Below are 12,609 nucleotides of genomic sequence, written 5' to 3' on the forward strand. Positions count from 1 at the left end.
TCACTGTGTCTCCTGTAATGAAGGAATGGCGGTGAGTTCTTGTCACCCACCATTAAGGTACAGTCACAGATAGCTTCATAACATCTGCTTCTTGCAACCGTCTAATTAACCATAAAAATCTGGCAAAGGAGCTGACAGTTTGTCAGAACATGGAATGTGGATGTGAAGCAGGGCATTCGGCTTACGGGTGGAGAAGGATGGCGTAGGACTGGGTGCCCTTTGCCCTCTTCTTTTGGGTGTGGCTAGGTCTCCTGTTCAAGGCAAGGTTAGATCCATATATTCTCAGTAATGACTAATACTGAGATGCATCTTTTGACAAAAGGAATGTGGGTCAGGAGTATAGTATGGTTCTAGCTGAGAGTCTGCTATTAGTGCCTGCCCTGCCGTGCCCTCAGAACCCATCAGGATGCGGTTCCCCTCCTCCCCAAGTCCTGATGAGGGAACTGGGGCAGATGTTTGCCATTAACTGGGTCACCTCATCCTGCCTGGCTTCTTGAGCTGTGGTTCCAGTACTCCTGGGGAATGCATCTTCTTGCTCTTCATTCTCTGTATGTAGCTGTCGACCTAGTGTGTTTTAACTTGTGGTCACAGTATGTCTTCCTTCTTTGTACCTGCACTTCCCACAAGTATCAGGATCTACTAAGGACTCTGAACTATGGTTCTGGCTCCACAGATGCCTGCGTGGACATGTTGGAATAGGGCAGCTTGTTTGTTTCTCGGCCACCCAAACTCCTGTAATAATTACACAGAAACTGTATTAATTAAATCACTGCTTGGCCTATTAGCTCTAACTTCTTATCATCTAAATCTTACATCTTTTTTTTTTTTTTAAGTTTTTCGAGACAGGGTTTCTCTGTAGCTTTGGAGCCTGTCCTGGCACTAGCTCTTGTAGACCAGGCTGGCCTCGAACTCACAGAGATCCGCCTGCCTCTGCCTCCCGAGTGCTGGGATTAAAGGCGTGCGCCACCACCGCCTGGCCTAAATCTTACATCTTAATTTAATCCATCTCCATTAATCTGTGCATCACCACAAGGTTGTGGTGTACCAGCAAAGTTTCAGCGCATCTGTCTCCAGTGGTGGCTCCATGGCTTCTCATTGACTCTGCCTTCTTTCTCCCAGCATTTAGTTTAGTTTTCCCCACCTACCTAAGTTCTGCCCTATCACCCACACAGGGTCAGTGGATCAGCCCTGCAAACGGGAATGATAAAAGGCAAATAATCAGGAGAAAAAAAAACCCAGATCTATAAAATGTGTCCACATAGGAGTTCACTGAAGGAACACATGACTGGGGCAGAAATTAGGTCCCAGTTCTGTGGGCATCCTCTTAACAGAGGGTGCTGAAGTGTAGGGAAGACCAGGTGAAGGCATTGCTTCCCAGGGTTTGAGGCTCCTGCAGTGGGAAGCTTTACAGGAGGTCATGAGCATGCGTATGATTAGTAAATGCTATTCCCTAAGCTTCTTTTGCACACAAGGGGCCGTCTTGGCTGAAAGGTATCTCAGGAATGACCCTCCTTCCAGGACAGGGGTTTACAAATGGAAATCTCTCTTGACTTAGAAAGAGAAACCTAGGTCCAGTTTTTAGAAAATTGTAGGGAAGGAAAGAGCTGCTCCCACTCCTGTTCTTTCTTAGGTGCCTTCAGCTCAAAATGACCCCTCAGCCAAATTGGCCCATGTGGGGTGATGCATTGGTGTCTTCCACTGCTCTGAGAGAAGTGGGGATGCGAACTGGCTTTAAGTCTTCAAAACATTTAAGAATTACATTTATTTAATTTATTTGCATGTACAGGAGAAGACCAGGGAACAACTTTCAGCCATGTGTGGCCATGTCAGGTCACCAGGCTTGGTGGCATATGTCCCTACCCTCAGCCATCTCCCTGACCCTGGCTGAGAGGCATCAGTTGGGAGCTTGTTAAAATGCTGGTCCCCAGGCCCATCCTGCTTCTTCTGAGTCAGAGTCTGCGTTCCCTAAGATGCTGAAGTACGTGGTTCAAACTCAGCTTTTGGGTGTCAATTGTGGTGTAGGGAAGTTGCTGCCGTTGCTGGCACAGGTTTGACTCTGAACAGAAGTCCGTATCTAATTGCGATAGATAAAGCAACTTGGGTTAAAGCCAGGCCTTCTGGAGGACAAAGGGGAGCCGTGTGGGCACCTGAGGTGAGGCCATTAGCAGTTGGATTATAACACAATGTGCTGTAATGGAGCAGTAATGAAATGCAATTGATACAATTCTGCTATAAAGGGGGCACTGTCTTCATTCAAACATCCTTCTTCATAGACAGTGCCACGCAGTCAGGAGATGGAGGAGGAGTTCTGCTGTAAAGGCTTTAGTTCGTCTTTGGTCTGCTCCTTTTTGTTCTTCAGGTGAGTATGTCCTAGTACTGAGCTCTTGCTAGCCTCAGCTTTTACTTATGGTGCTGGATGAGAGATTCAAGGAATGGGAAACCAAGTGCTGTTCTGCCAGTCCCTCTGAGAGGTTGGACAGCTGGGACCTGAACTCCTACTGCCAGAGCCGCCAACCACTGGGCATCTTCTTAAAGGATGTCTCTTCAGTGAAGCTGATCCTCTGTTACAGATCTGCTGAGCACACTACTAATTGGGAGGATGGAACAGATTTAATATAATAGCTTCAAACAGGAATTCACAGAACAAACACACATGATACAGGTAGGAGATTAGGTTCTAGGCCCTATATACTATACTATCTTAACAAAAAAATGCTGACGTGAGGAGAATACCCTCAGCACCCATCAGCATCAGCACCACCCAGCATCAGCACCCCCTCAGTGTCAGCACCACCCAGCACCAACACCACCCAGCATCAGCATCCCTCAGCATCAGGACAACCCAGCATCAGCACTCCCTCAGCGTCAGCATCCTTCAGCATCAGCACCACCAACCACCAGCACCCCTTAGGATTAGCACCTCTCAGCATCAGTACCCCTCAGCGTCAGCACCACCCAGCATCAGCACCGCTCAGGATCAGCACCCCTCATCATCAGCACCCCTCATCATCAGCACCCCTCATCATCAGCACCACCCAGCACCAGCACCACTCAGCATCAGCACCACCCAGTGTCAGCACCACCCAGCATCAGCACCCCTCAGCATCAGCACCACCCAGCATCAGCACCACCCAACACCAGCACCACCAAGCATCAGCACCCCTCAGCATCAGCACTACCAAGCATCAGTACCCCTCAGCATCAGCACCCAGCATCAGCACCCATCAGCATCAACACCCCTCAGCATCAGCCCCACGCTCCCCTGATGTTTCAGTTGATATATTTTACTCCATCATTTTGATTATTCTGCTTTTCTTGTGTGTTCAGAACTTATATGGATGTTTGTCTTTGTTTAGAATGTTGGTTACAAGTCATTCTGAATAATGATTAGGAAAACTTTATTTTAAAAATACTTATTTATGTACATGAATATTTTACCTGTGTATGTGTACACATGGGCGCATGCATCATATAAATGCTTGATTCTTGTGTCAAAAGAGGGCATTGCATCCCCAGGAAATGAAGCTACAAATGGCTGTGAGCTGCCACGTCGGTGCTGGGAACCAAACCCAGGTCCTCTGCAAGAGCATTAAGTGCTGAGTCATCTCTCTGGCCTCCTGCAAAGCTTCTGTTTTCTCGGTATTTTCACTTGTTCACAAAGAAATGGTAGGAAAATTGAATTAGCACACACCCTGCGATGACAGTTAATTGTTTTATTTGTAAAATGCTTATTTTGGAAAAAGAAAAACTTTAGAAAAGCCCTCAAACCTTGTACCGTAGGACACATAACGGAATGAGATGCCTAAAAGGAAAGGCAAGGGGAAGGGGAGGGAGATAACGGTTGCAGATGCCAAGGGTGATGGGAATCTTGACTAAACACATAGTAAATCTAGTGCTGGTGTCATGTGAACTTTTTTCTGGGGAGATGTGGAAAAAATGAAGTGGTTGTGTTTACCCTAGATAGGGCACCAGTGACTGAAATCCAGAAATGATTCTACCCAGGTGCAGCGTGCTGACCAGTGAGTTTAACTGGTGGTATTTACCTGTCTATACATTCTTGAACCCCTAACTCTAGCCACCATTAAGTATCTATAATTCTTAATGGAAAGTTAATGCACCCAGTTGTTTGTGGTTCCTGTCGGTCAGATAATCACAGGCGCCGATGGTCCAGGGGAACAGTGGACACAGCAGTTGGCTTCCCAGTGGAGCGCCTCTGGTTACCTGTTCCGGGCGGGAGAGAGGGGTGAGACCAACTTGTCAAAGGATTTTTGCTTGATACGGAGATGAAAATAATGGATAGAGTTCTTGAATACAGAGACTCCCCAGACGCTTGCTGGTTCATCTGTGTGTGCTATCCTCAATGTCGACTTTCTGGCAATATTAAATGCTGGAGAAAAATCAGCGTCAAATGGGGAAAGATTTATTTTGGCTTATGGTCTCAGAGGCTTTCACTCCATTGTCATTTAGCTTCTTTGTTCTGTAGGTTGTAATGAGGAGAACCTCATGGTGGGGAGGGTGTGGTAGGGGAAAGCCACTTACTTTAGAGGGGCTGGGAAATAGAGAAATGGATAGCAAGGTCTGGCCTCTGGTTATCCAAACTTCTGCTATTAGGCCTCACACTGAGAAGTTCTGGTATCTCTCAACAGGCCAGAGGCTGAGGCCCCACCCTATGCACTGGCTTGGCAGGGGACTCCACATCCAAACCCAGCATGAGGTGAGGGATGGAGCAATGGTCCCAGTGTTAACTCTGGAACAGAGAGTCTAAGCCTGATTCCCAGTTCTACTGTTTACAAGCCTTGTGTCTTCAGGCCAGTCCCTCACCCTCTGTCACCAGTAAACCTGAAATGTCAATTGTGTCTGCTAATGGCTGGGGGCATTAAATTATGCTATAGACATGAAGCACGCAGTGTTTGGCTCTTCACGAGCTCTTGACATTATTGTCGTTATTCCTACTTGACAGATAAGGAAATTGGGTCTCAAAGAGGTTAAGTGGCTGGCCTGGAGTCTGGTGATCAGATCAAATTGGCACCAGATCTAATCTGACCTCTCTTAACCACTCACACGCTGACTCAGAAGCTCTGGGCTGCTTGCTAGCAAGCGCTGGGTGCAGCATTTGTGATGTCTACCCGGTGATCACTTCTCCCCTGTGAATTCCCCTGGCAGGGGCCCCTCCCAGGTCCTTAGCTTGGTGAGTCCTTTGGGCAGGCATCTACTTTCCACAGAAAAATGAGGCGATGTAATTGAACACAGCCAAAATTGAAGTCACTTTCTGCCAAAGGTCTTCTTTGGTGTTGCTTTCCTGCAGGGTGTGCAGGCACCTGTCTATGCTAATTCTCTCATCTCAGAGGGGTCACCATCATGTAATTCCCCTACTTCCCACCAGGTGTCTCACCCTTCCTTAGGAAAGGCAGACTCAGAGGTGTGGGATGTAGGGAGGATAAAGGGGGGAGGGGTGCAGGGTGTGTGTGAAGAGTCTTCCAGATGCTGCTTCTTATCTCTAGACAAAAGGAACTGTTTGCCTTGCTCTTCTTTGATGCGTAGTCAGATCTCTCCAGAAAGCCTAGAGAAATCACCACAATTCAGGAAGCTTCTATTTCTGTTAAGGAATTGGTGTCTGTCTGACCAGGCCCTTTCATCTCTGAGCTGGAGTCTGCAATCTCCAGGCACAGCATTCTTCTTCGGAGCCCTCACAGCTTCCCCTCCCTCCTCAAACTCTCCTTTCAGGCTCTGATTAAAAACAAGACAAGAAGTTCTGGCCCCACCTGCCCTCAATATTCTTTGAATCAGGGAAGGTCAAAGACCAGTATGTGACAGCGGCACTAACTAGCGTTCCTGCAGACATTAACCTAATTCGTCCTCATTTTTCATGTTAGTATGGCAGAAATACTTCCCCATTCTGAAGCAAGACTGTCACACGCATCTCCTGCAGGCAGCAAAGGGCAAATTTAGACAAACTGAAAAAACTGTCGTGGCTGGGACATTCACAGTTCTAAAAGTCCTGCTCGTCCCAGGCAGGTGACTCCTACCTGTCCTTGGCCCGCCTGGCTCCCTTCCTTTTAGAAGATCCTGCACACCTTGGAGAGGCAGGAGGAAAGTGCCACTGTCTTTGTCTCGGGTATGACCATCTATCCTGGGGCTCTCTGGAGCTCTTCTAGCCTCGTGGTGGACACTGGACACCTCCTATGACTTGAACTGCATGGCTGCAGTCTTGCAAGCTGGCAGGTTGTTCCTCACCTGGAGATCTGCTGAGGGTGTAGTGGGTTATCATCATTTAAGGTCAGCTTCAGAAATGCCAGCATGAGCTGTTTCCCCCACCGACGACCCTAATTCCAGAACACAGTGCTAAAGGAATCCCTAGCTTCTGCGTCCTGCACCTCATTATATGTATAGCTTTTAATATTCGGAGACTTTTTGCCAATACACATTTTCATGTGCACTGGGAACTCAGAGCCCAGACACAATGTATTATTGATAGGATCATAATTTACTTCTCTTGGGTTGTATCTACAGTGTATATCATTAGCACAAAATATTAAATTACCAGTGGTTGTATATATTTGTCTACTTGGTTTTGGCTCAATGATATTTGTTTTTCTCTTCAATAAAAGACTGTGAATACAGAAAGCGGGTAATATTATTTTTTGTTGCTGTTGCAAGGGTGTTTTGATTAAACTATTTCCTCAACACTATGTTTGTGCTAAACTATACTTTGCAGACAGGACAGGAAACACAAAGACAGATGGCTCAAAGGGGAAGATGGATGGGAAGTTCTTGGTAGCTCTCGGCTCACACACTCTCTGTTACAGGCTACTGTGGCCAAGCACAGGGATTTTAGTTTCTGTATGAGGGACCAGCAATCTGTACTGCCAGAGGGAGGACGTGGACTATTCAGACTTCATTGCCAGATATGTGAAGGCTCAGTCTCGCTGGATTCAGGTGGATTCAGGATGTGGGGCAGAGCCCTTGGTTACAGCCTCATTCACTAGATTGTAGACTTCTCTTCTGTAATCATTATTAGCCACTCTGGTCCTTGTCCCTCCTGAGCCAGGTTACACAGAAACATACAACCGTGTTTTGTTCTTTAGAAAAGAACTCAGGCTGTGGACTTCAAGCGGCTCCACCATGGAAATATATCGTGTCTGTCTGGTGCTTTCTTCTAGCTTTTGGATTTCTTGCTGAGACCAGAACAGAAGGCATTTGGCAGTTGGCTAGCTCAATACCCAGACTGCCATGGTCCCCCCAGTCAATCCACTACATAATTTTTATGAGTAAACAGGTTTCCTTTTGAAAATCCCTGTGACTTGGTCTTCTCGCCCCTTTGTGGGACTCAGTATAGTGTTGGTGGTGGGCTGAGTTTGACATTCATAACTAGAAGAGGGTAAGATGTTTAAGATAAATGCTTTTTCCTCTGGTTCAGTATGAGGAGCTCATGATTCCGCTGGGGTAGGTGGCCTGGGGAGATGAAGAGGCCACTGGAGGCCATTCAGGGCACAGGGTCTTGGTTCCAAAGTGGCCTTTACACTCAGTTACTAAGAGAAGAGACAGCTATGGGCTCTGTCGAGCCTGGCCACACAGGGCTCCTTTCACATAGGTGAAAGCTGGGTTTCCTTTGGTGGACTTTGTGTAGGGTTTGCCTTTTTAGCCAGGTGGCTCAAGCAGACCCCTCCGTTGAAAAAAGGGCAATTTCATAGAGAACTTCTCTGGGCAGGTCCTTCATACTAAGTGGACTTCCTTTGGATGTATGCCCCACCCACCCCCCCAATCCTATATGTCCTTCCCTGAAGGAGAGATGAGCTGTTTAAGACAAAACAAAAGCACAAAATACCAGTCACTCAAGGTGCACAGTCAATGAAATCAGTGCCAAATCTATCAAAGCAAATCATAAACCCTGACAGCCAGGGTGTTTGTCCCCATCACATCCCAGACTTCTACACAGTCTCATGTCTTAAGCATGTTCTGGTGCTGAGGGACCCATGGAAAGGCAATTACACTTGGTGAGTGATTAAAGTCAGATCTGGCAGCTTTATGTGTCAAATATGTTTAAATGCATTAACCTTTACAGAATTTACACTGCGTGTTGAGTTATGGCGTGCAGTGTCAGAGAGATCAGATCTGCCTTCTTTTAACTCTTATTTACATTTATTTTATTATAATTTAAATAGGCTTAAATAATCTTAACGGGGGTTTGTTCCCCATCTGCAGGCCTTGTTGCCATTGTGGGGAGTCTGCGGGCAATAAGGTCCCTGGCTGGTTGCAAATGATGCCCCAGCTATGTCCCTGAAGTCCCTGAGGAGAGAGGGAGTCTGGGAGTCAGGGCCTCCTTGAGTTCCTATCTGAGATTTAACCACAAGGGGAGCAGGCTCAGGAGATTGACAGCACAGGGCAGTCAGGAAGGCTCCTCAGCAGACAGGCAACTTTTAAGTTGCAGAAAACACACATTCCTGAAGCATCAGTTTTAGGAAGAAAGGCCACACAGCTTGCATCGGCAGCGTCTTCTTGTCTGCAGCTGTCAGCCCTCTCCAAGAGGACGCCTTCGGCGAAGTGATCACATTTTTCATAGAATGCCTCTGCTCTGATGCCGTCCTCTGGTTCACTGCCGGCAGCTCCATGCCTCTTGCGCTTCACTCCACTGAAATCTGGTTGGCATCAGACAGACTCCGGTGGAATGAAGGACAAGAGGATCCATGGATTGTCTGGGACTGTTTGTCTATCAGGCCTCCTCTTGTCATGCTGTGTGTGGCCCGGATAAGACCTTCAGGCTCCTGCAACCGCACTCCTAGAGGATGGTGAGGACCTGAATATCCAACCCACCCCTTAAGTATCTCACCGCAGAGCTAGATCGTGGTGAGGGATACAGCTCGTGCTGCGGTATTACCCTCTTTGTATCCCTAGTTAGGATGCTGGCTGTCCTTTTTTATGTGTAGGCCATACCAGAGCTGGGTATGTTTGGTGATGTCTAGAGAAGACATGTAGTCTGCCATTGCTTACCAAGGGGTAGAATGCAGGGGCACAGGTATTCCAGAAAAGCCGCCGTGTGAGGGCACGAACAGCCCAGTTCAGGCCTGTGTGCCAACGTGAAATCAAGATAAACTAAGGAGGAGCTGAGGGAGGATAAGGATTCTGCTGGAGCTGGCTCGTTTATGGGCGCGGGTGGATGGTGGAAAGGAGAATTCTTGGTTCTCTTCCCATAGACTTGTCTTGGAAAGCCAGCCTGCGACAGCCACACGTCTTTCCCCAGGTCTGCACACAATCAGTGAGCCTAGGGTAAGGGTCAGGAGAGGGAGGCGGGCATACAGCTAGCTGGCTTTCAAAGACTGAGCTACAACAGGAGGCCATGTAGTACCTGTGGACTTTCTGCCCCTGCCCAAAAGAAAATGCCCACCAAGCAGGAAATTCACAGGGACTGCACTAGCCTACAGGGAATGCACTGGCCTCGTCTGTGCTGTGTTCAGACTCGTCTGCAGCTCAGCATAAGCCTCATAAAAGGCTGGTCTAAGCAGAGACATGCAGACTGGGTGGGTGGGGCAGATCTGCCTTGTTTGGAATACTTTCTTCTTCCTGAGCCTGTTCTGACCTGACAAAGAGGCTCCACCTCTCAGCCCCCAGGGCTTCAGGCCTCTGAGATAGGCTCTCACACAAAAGCAGGGGTTTCTAGCTACGGACAGGGAGAATCCCACTTTCCTAGGTTCAAACTAGGATGTGCACAGGGCTCACTAGAAGGACGGATGCTGTGTGGTGAGGGCAAGAGGGTCCATGAGTCTTCTCCTGCTCTGCCTTCTGGTGAATACTTACTTCTCAGGTGTACGAAGTGTGCTTTGCTTACCTAGAGCACTCAAGGCCCACACTGCCTTCGACCCACTTCCTAGTCAAAGGGGAGAAAGACACCAGTCTGCTGGCTTTGCCTAAGATAGGCAGGACACCGTGGGAGGTATTCTGAGATGGAAGGAGTCTTGGCTTCTGTTTGGATTTCAGTTTAGTTCTGAAAGCAAAGGGGGACATTTGTCAGTTCTCTATTGGGACCCTCCTTACCCGACTCAGTCCACAAAGGGACTCATCCGTATTTGAGATCCTGACCCAGGGAAGAAAAGGCTTGGTGACAGGCCATATGAAGACGGTGGGGGTGGGGCACTCAGGAAAGGCTTGCCCTTCCTTATCTGTCCCTCTGGCCCTGTAGACCTGCAGCTACTGTCTAGAACCTGGATCCTCAGACACCATCCACCCTGAGCCCCAAGCATCTAGTACCATCTAGTATCCAAGCTCCTTCACTCAGCAGCCCTCTACCAAGGTAATCCCCGAGTGACTTCTGTCTTAGCCAGTTGCAGCCTTGGGTTGGGTCAGAGACCCAACAGGACTCATGTTTTAGCTAGTGACTACTTCTCCAGCTGCCTTCAGGACTGCCCCATAAAAATCCAACTCAGACTTGAGAACCCCAGAAAGGAAGCAGATCTTGCAGCACCCCACGACCAGGCGGCCAGTCACACATTCCTCTAGTGGAGCCAATCCCAGGCAGCTAGACAGATCGGCAGGGCTGCTGTTCAGCTGCCTGGAACCCGCTTCCACTATCTCCAATATTTATGACCCAGCAGCTAAGAAATCCTCAGGAAGACAAAGAAGGAAGTTAATGATTGACTCCCAGTGGAGACCGCCTTCTCCGCTCTACCCTTTTCACCCTAAGATTCCCAGGATCTAAGCACTCACCCGCCAAATCCAGAGATTTCAGACTCACCTGTAAGTACCTAGGAGCACCTATACCTCCGGACGTCGGGCTCAGCTTTACTTCTGATGCAAAATAAGACATCGTTTTCTGTCTTAGGAGAGTACCAAGTTGAAAGATCATTGAAGAATCCTGGGTGTAAAAAAAAAAAGAAAGAAAGAAATTTAAGTCTTGGGAAAAAGTATTTTTTCTTAAGAATTAGAGGTGGGGGAAGAAAGAAGCTTATACTCTACAGGGTGCCCATCTCAGCAGCCTGGGCCGAGCAGAAGCTGCTCCTGGAGAAGCGGACACGTGGTCCTCCCTTCAGTCAAAGACAATAGTAGAGCAGGAGAAAGTGAGGCGCGGGGGCTGAAGGAAGCTGGGAAGGAGATGGGGTGGCATGCTAGTAGAGCCTGGCCACAGACAATAAAGGAGAAACTGGTTTTTCCAAGGCAGGGGTGAGGAGGCGGCAACGTCTCACTATTTATGCACCTCTCAGCCAAGCTTCTAGTTACCTGCTGAGCCCAGCCAATGGAGAGAGGACCCAGCTGCTGGCTCCACCTCCCAGAGCCACACCTGGGGCAGGGGCGGGCAGGCTTGCTGAGGCCTTTCAGCGCCTAACCTTAACCTCTCATTGTTCTGTAAACACCAGAAAAAGCAGGCAGGGGTCTCTGTCTGCCCAGAGAGAGCCTGTAGGTTATCTCAGGCTTGGACTGAAAGCTTCAGCCCCACTCCACCCCCCAGATTAGAGGGAAAGTGCCTGTTTAAATCTTACCTGGTTTGTGGAGGCCGTGCATGTGTGTGTGCCCACATGCCTACACCCACGTGGTGGTGAAGGCAGTAGCGGAACACCCTGCCATCCGTCCATGTGGTGGTGAAGGATGAGGTCTGAGGGTCAGAGCTCTTGTGACCTTGGGGATTGTCCTGGTTTTATAATCCAAGAGGTCTCCCAGTCTGCTGAGGGCCTCTGTGCTGTGTGAGAGGGAGTTGGGAAGACAGGAGGAACTGAGGAGGAACTGGGGAGGACCCAGCAAACCAATCAAGCTGATTTGTAAGCCATTGTTGGTTCTACCTCCCCACCTTGTTTCACTTCCCCTCCCTATCCCACCCCTTCTCCCTGTCTACTCCCTTCTCCTCTCCCTCCCTCCCTCGCCACCTCTCCTGCTCCCGTCTCCCCAGTTTTCCCGGAGGGCAAGGGATATGGAGTCTCTCTAAATGAATCCTAGAAGCCACGTGTCTTCTGTTTGTTCTCAAGATAGACCCTTGCCAGGCAAAAGCAGACCTCCTCTCTCAGGAGGGTAAGGGAAAGCAGAATACAGCACGCAGAGCAAGTTGTCCCTTCCCTGTTCCACAGCCCCTCACAGAACCTGTTCCAAATCGTCTTTGCCATCTGCTAACCCCAGCCTCTCAACAGCCGGGAAAGAGGCTGATAAGGCATACAAGGCACACTTCCATAGCCAGTGCTGTCAAGATGCCTGTCTACCAGGTCTGCTTGACTTCACTGACCCGTGTGAGGGCTCCCAGAATTACCTCCCTGCCTTCTTTGGCAGTTCCTGCAGATTGTGTATGGGAGGGTCTGAACCCCTTCTCTCTATTCCCTCTCCCTTCTCATTCACTCACTCATGGCCTTATTCCAGAGGTGGGAACTCTGCATCCTTTGGGCTTTTCTTCTAGGCTCTCCCAACTACATACTCCCTTCATGAACAGTCATAGAGACAGAGCAACAAAATGCATTGAGGATCCACCAAAGGGAATAATCAGCTTCCGTCTCTGAGGGCTGGGGAAGGATCCACACAGAGAAGGTTCCTTTGAGCTGAGTCTGAGAACGTAGACCCGAGAGGGCAGGAGCTGTTTGAATTAAACCTCTGAAGCAGGAGACCTCCCAGGGGTCTAGAGCCTCTCTGAGGTATGGAGAG

General features: G+C 48.8%; 1 long non-coding RNA gene across 1 annotated transcript; it reads right to left on the reverse strand.

The window, feature by feature from the left end:
• Positions 1-9,828: 9,828 nt before the first annotated feature.
• On the reverse strand, positions 9,829-11,126 carry LOC126505411 (uncharacterized). The gene is made up of 3 exons (XR_007592898.1): positions 10,948-11,126; positions 10,727-10,846; positions 9,829-9,979 (listed from the first exon to the last, which is right to left on the reverse strand). It is a non-coding gene; the product is annotated as an uncharacterized lncRNA (long non-coding RNA).
• Positions 11,127-12,609: the final 1,483 nt, after the last annotated feature.

Source organism: Alexandromys fortis, unplaced genomic scaffold (genome assembly GCF_014885135.2).
Source record: "Alexandromys fortis isolate MF-2015 unplaced genomic scaffold, M_Fortis_MF-2015_v1.1 scaffold_62, whole genome shotgun sequence".
NCBI classification, from domain to species: Eukaryota; Metazoa; Chordata; class Mammalia; order Rodentia; family Cricetidae; genus Alexandromys; species Alexandromys fortis.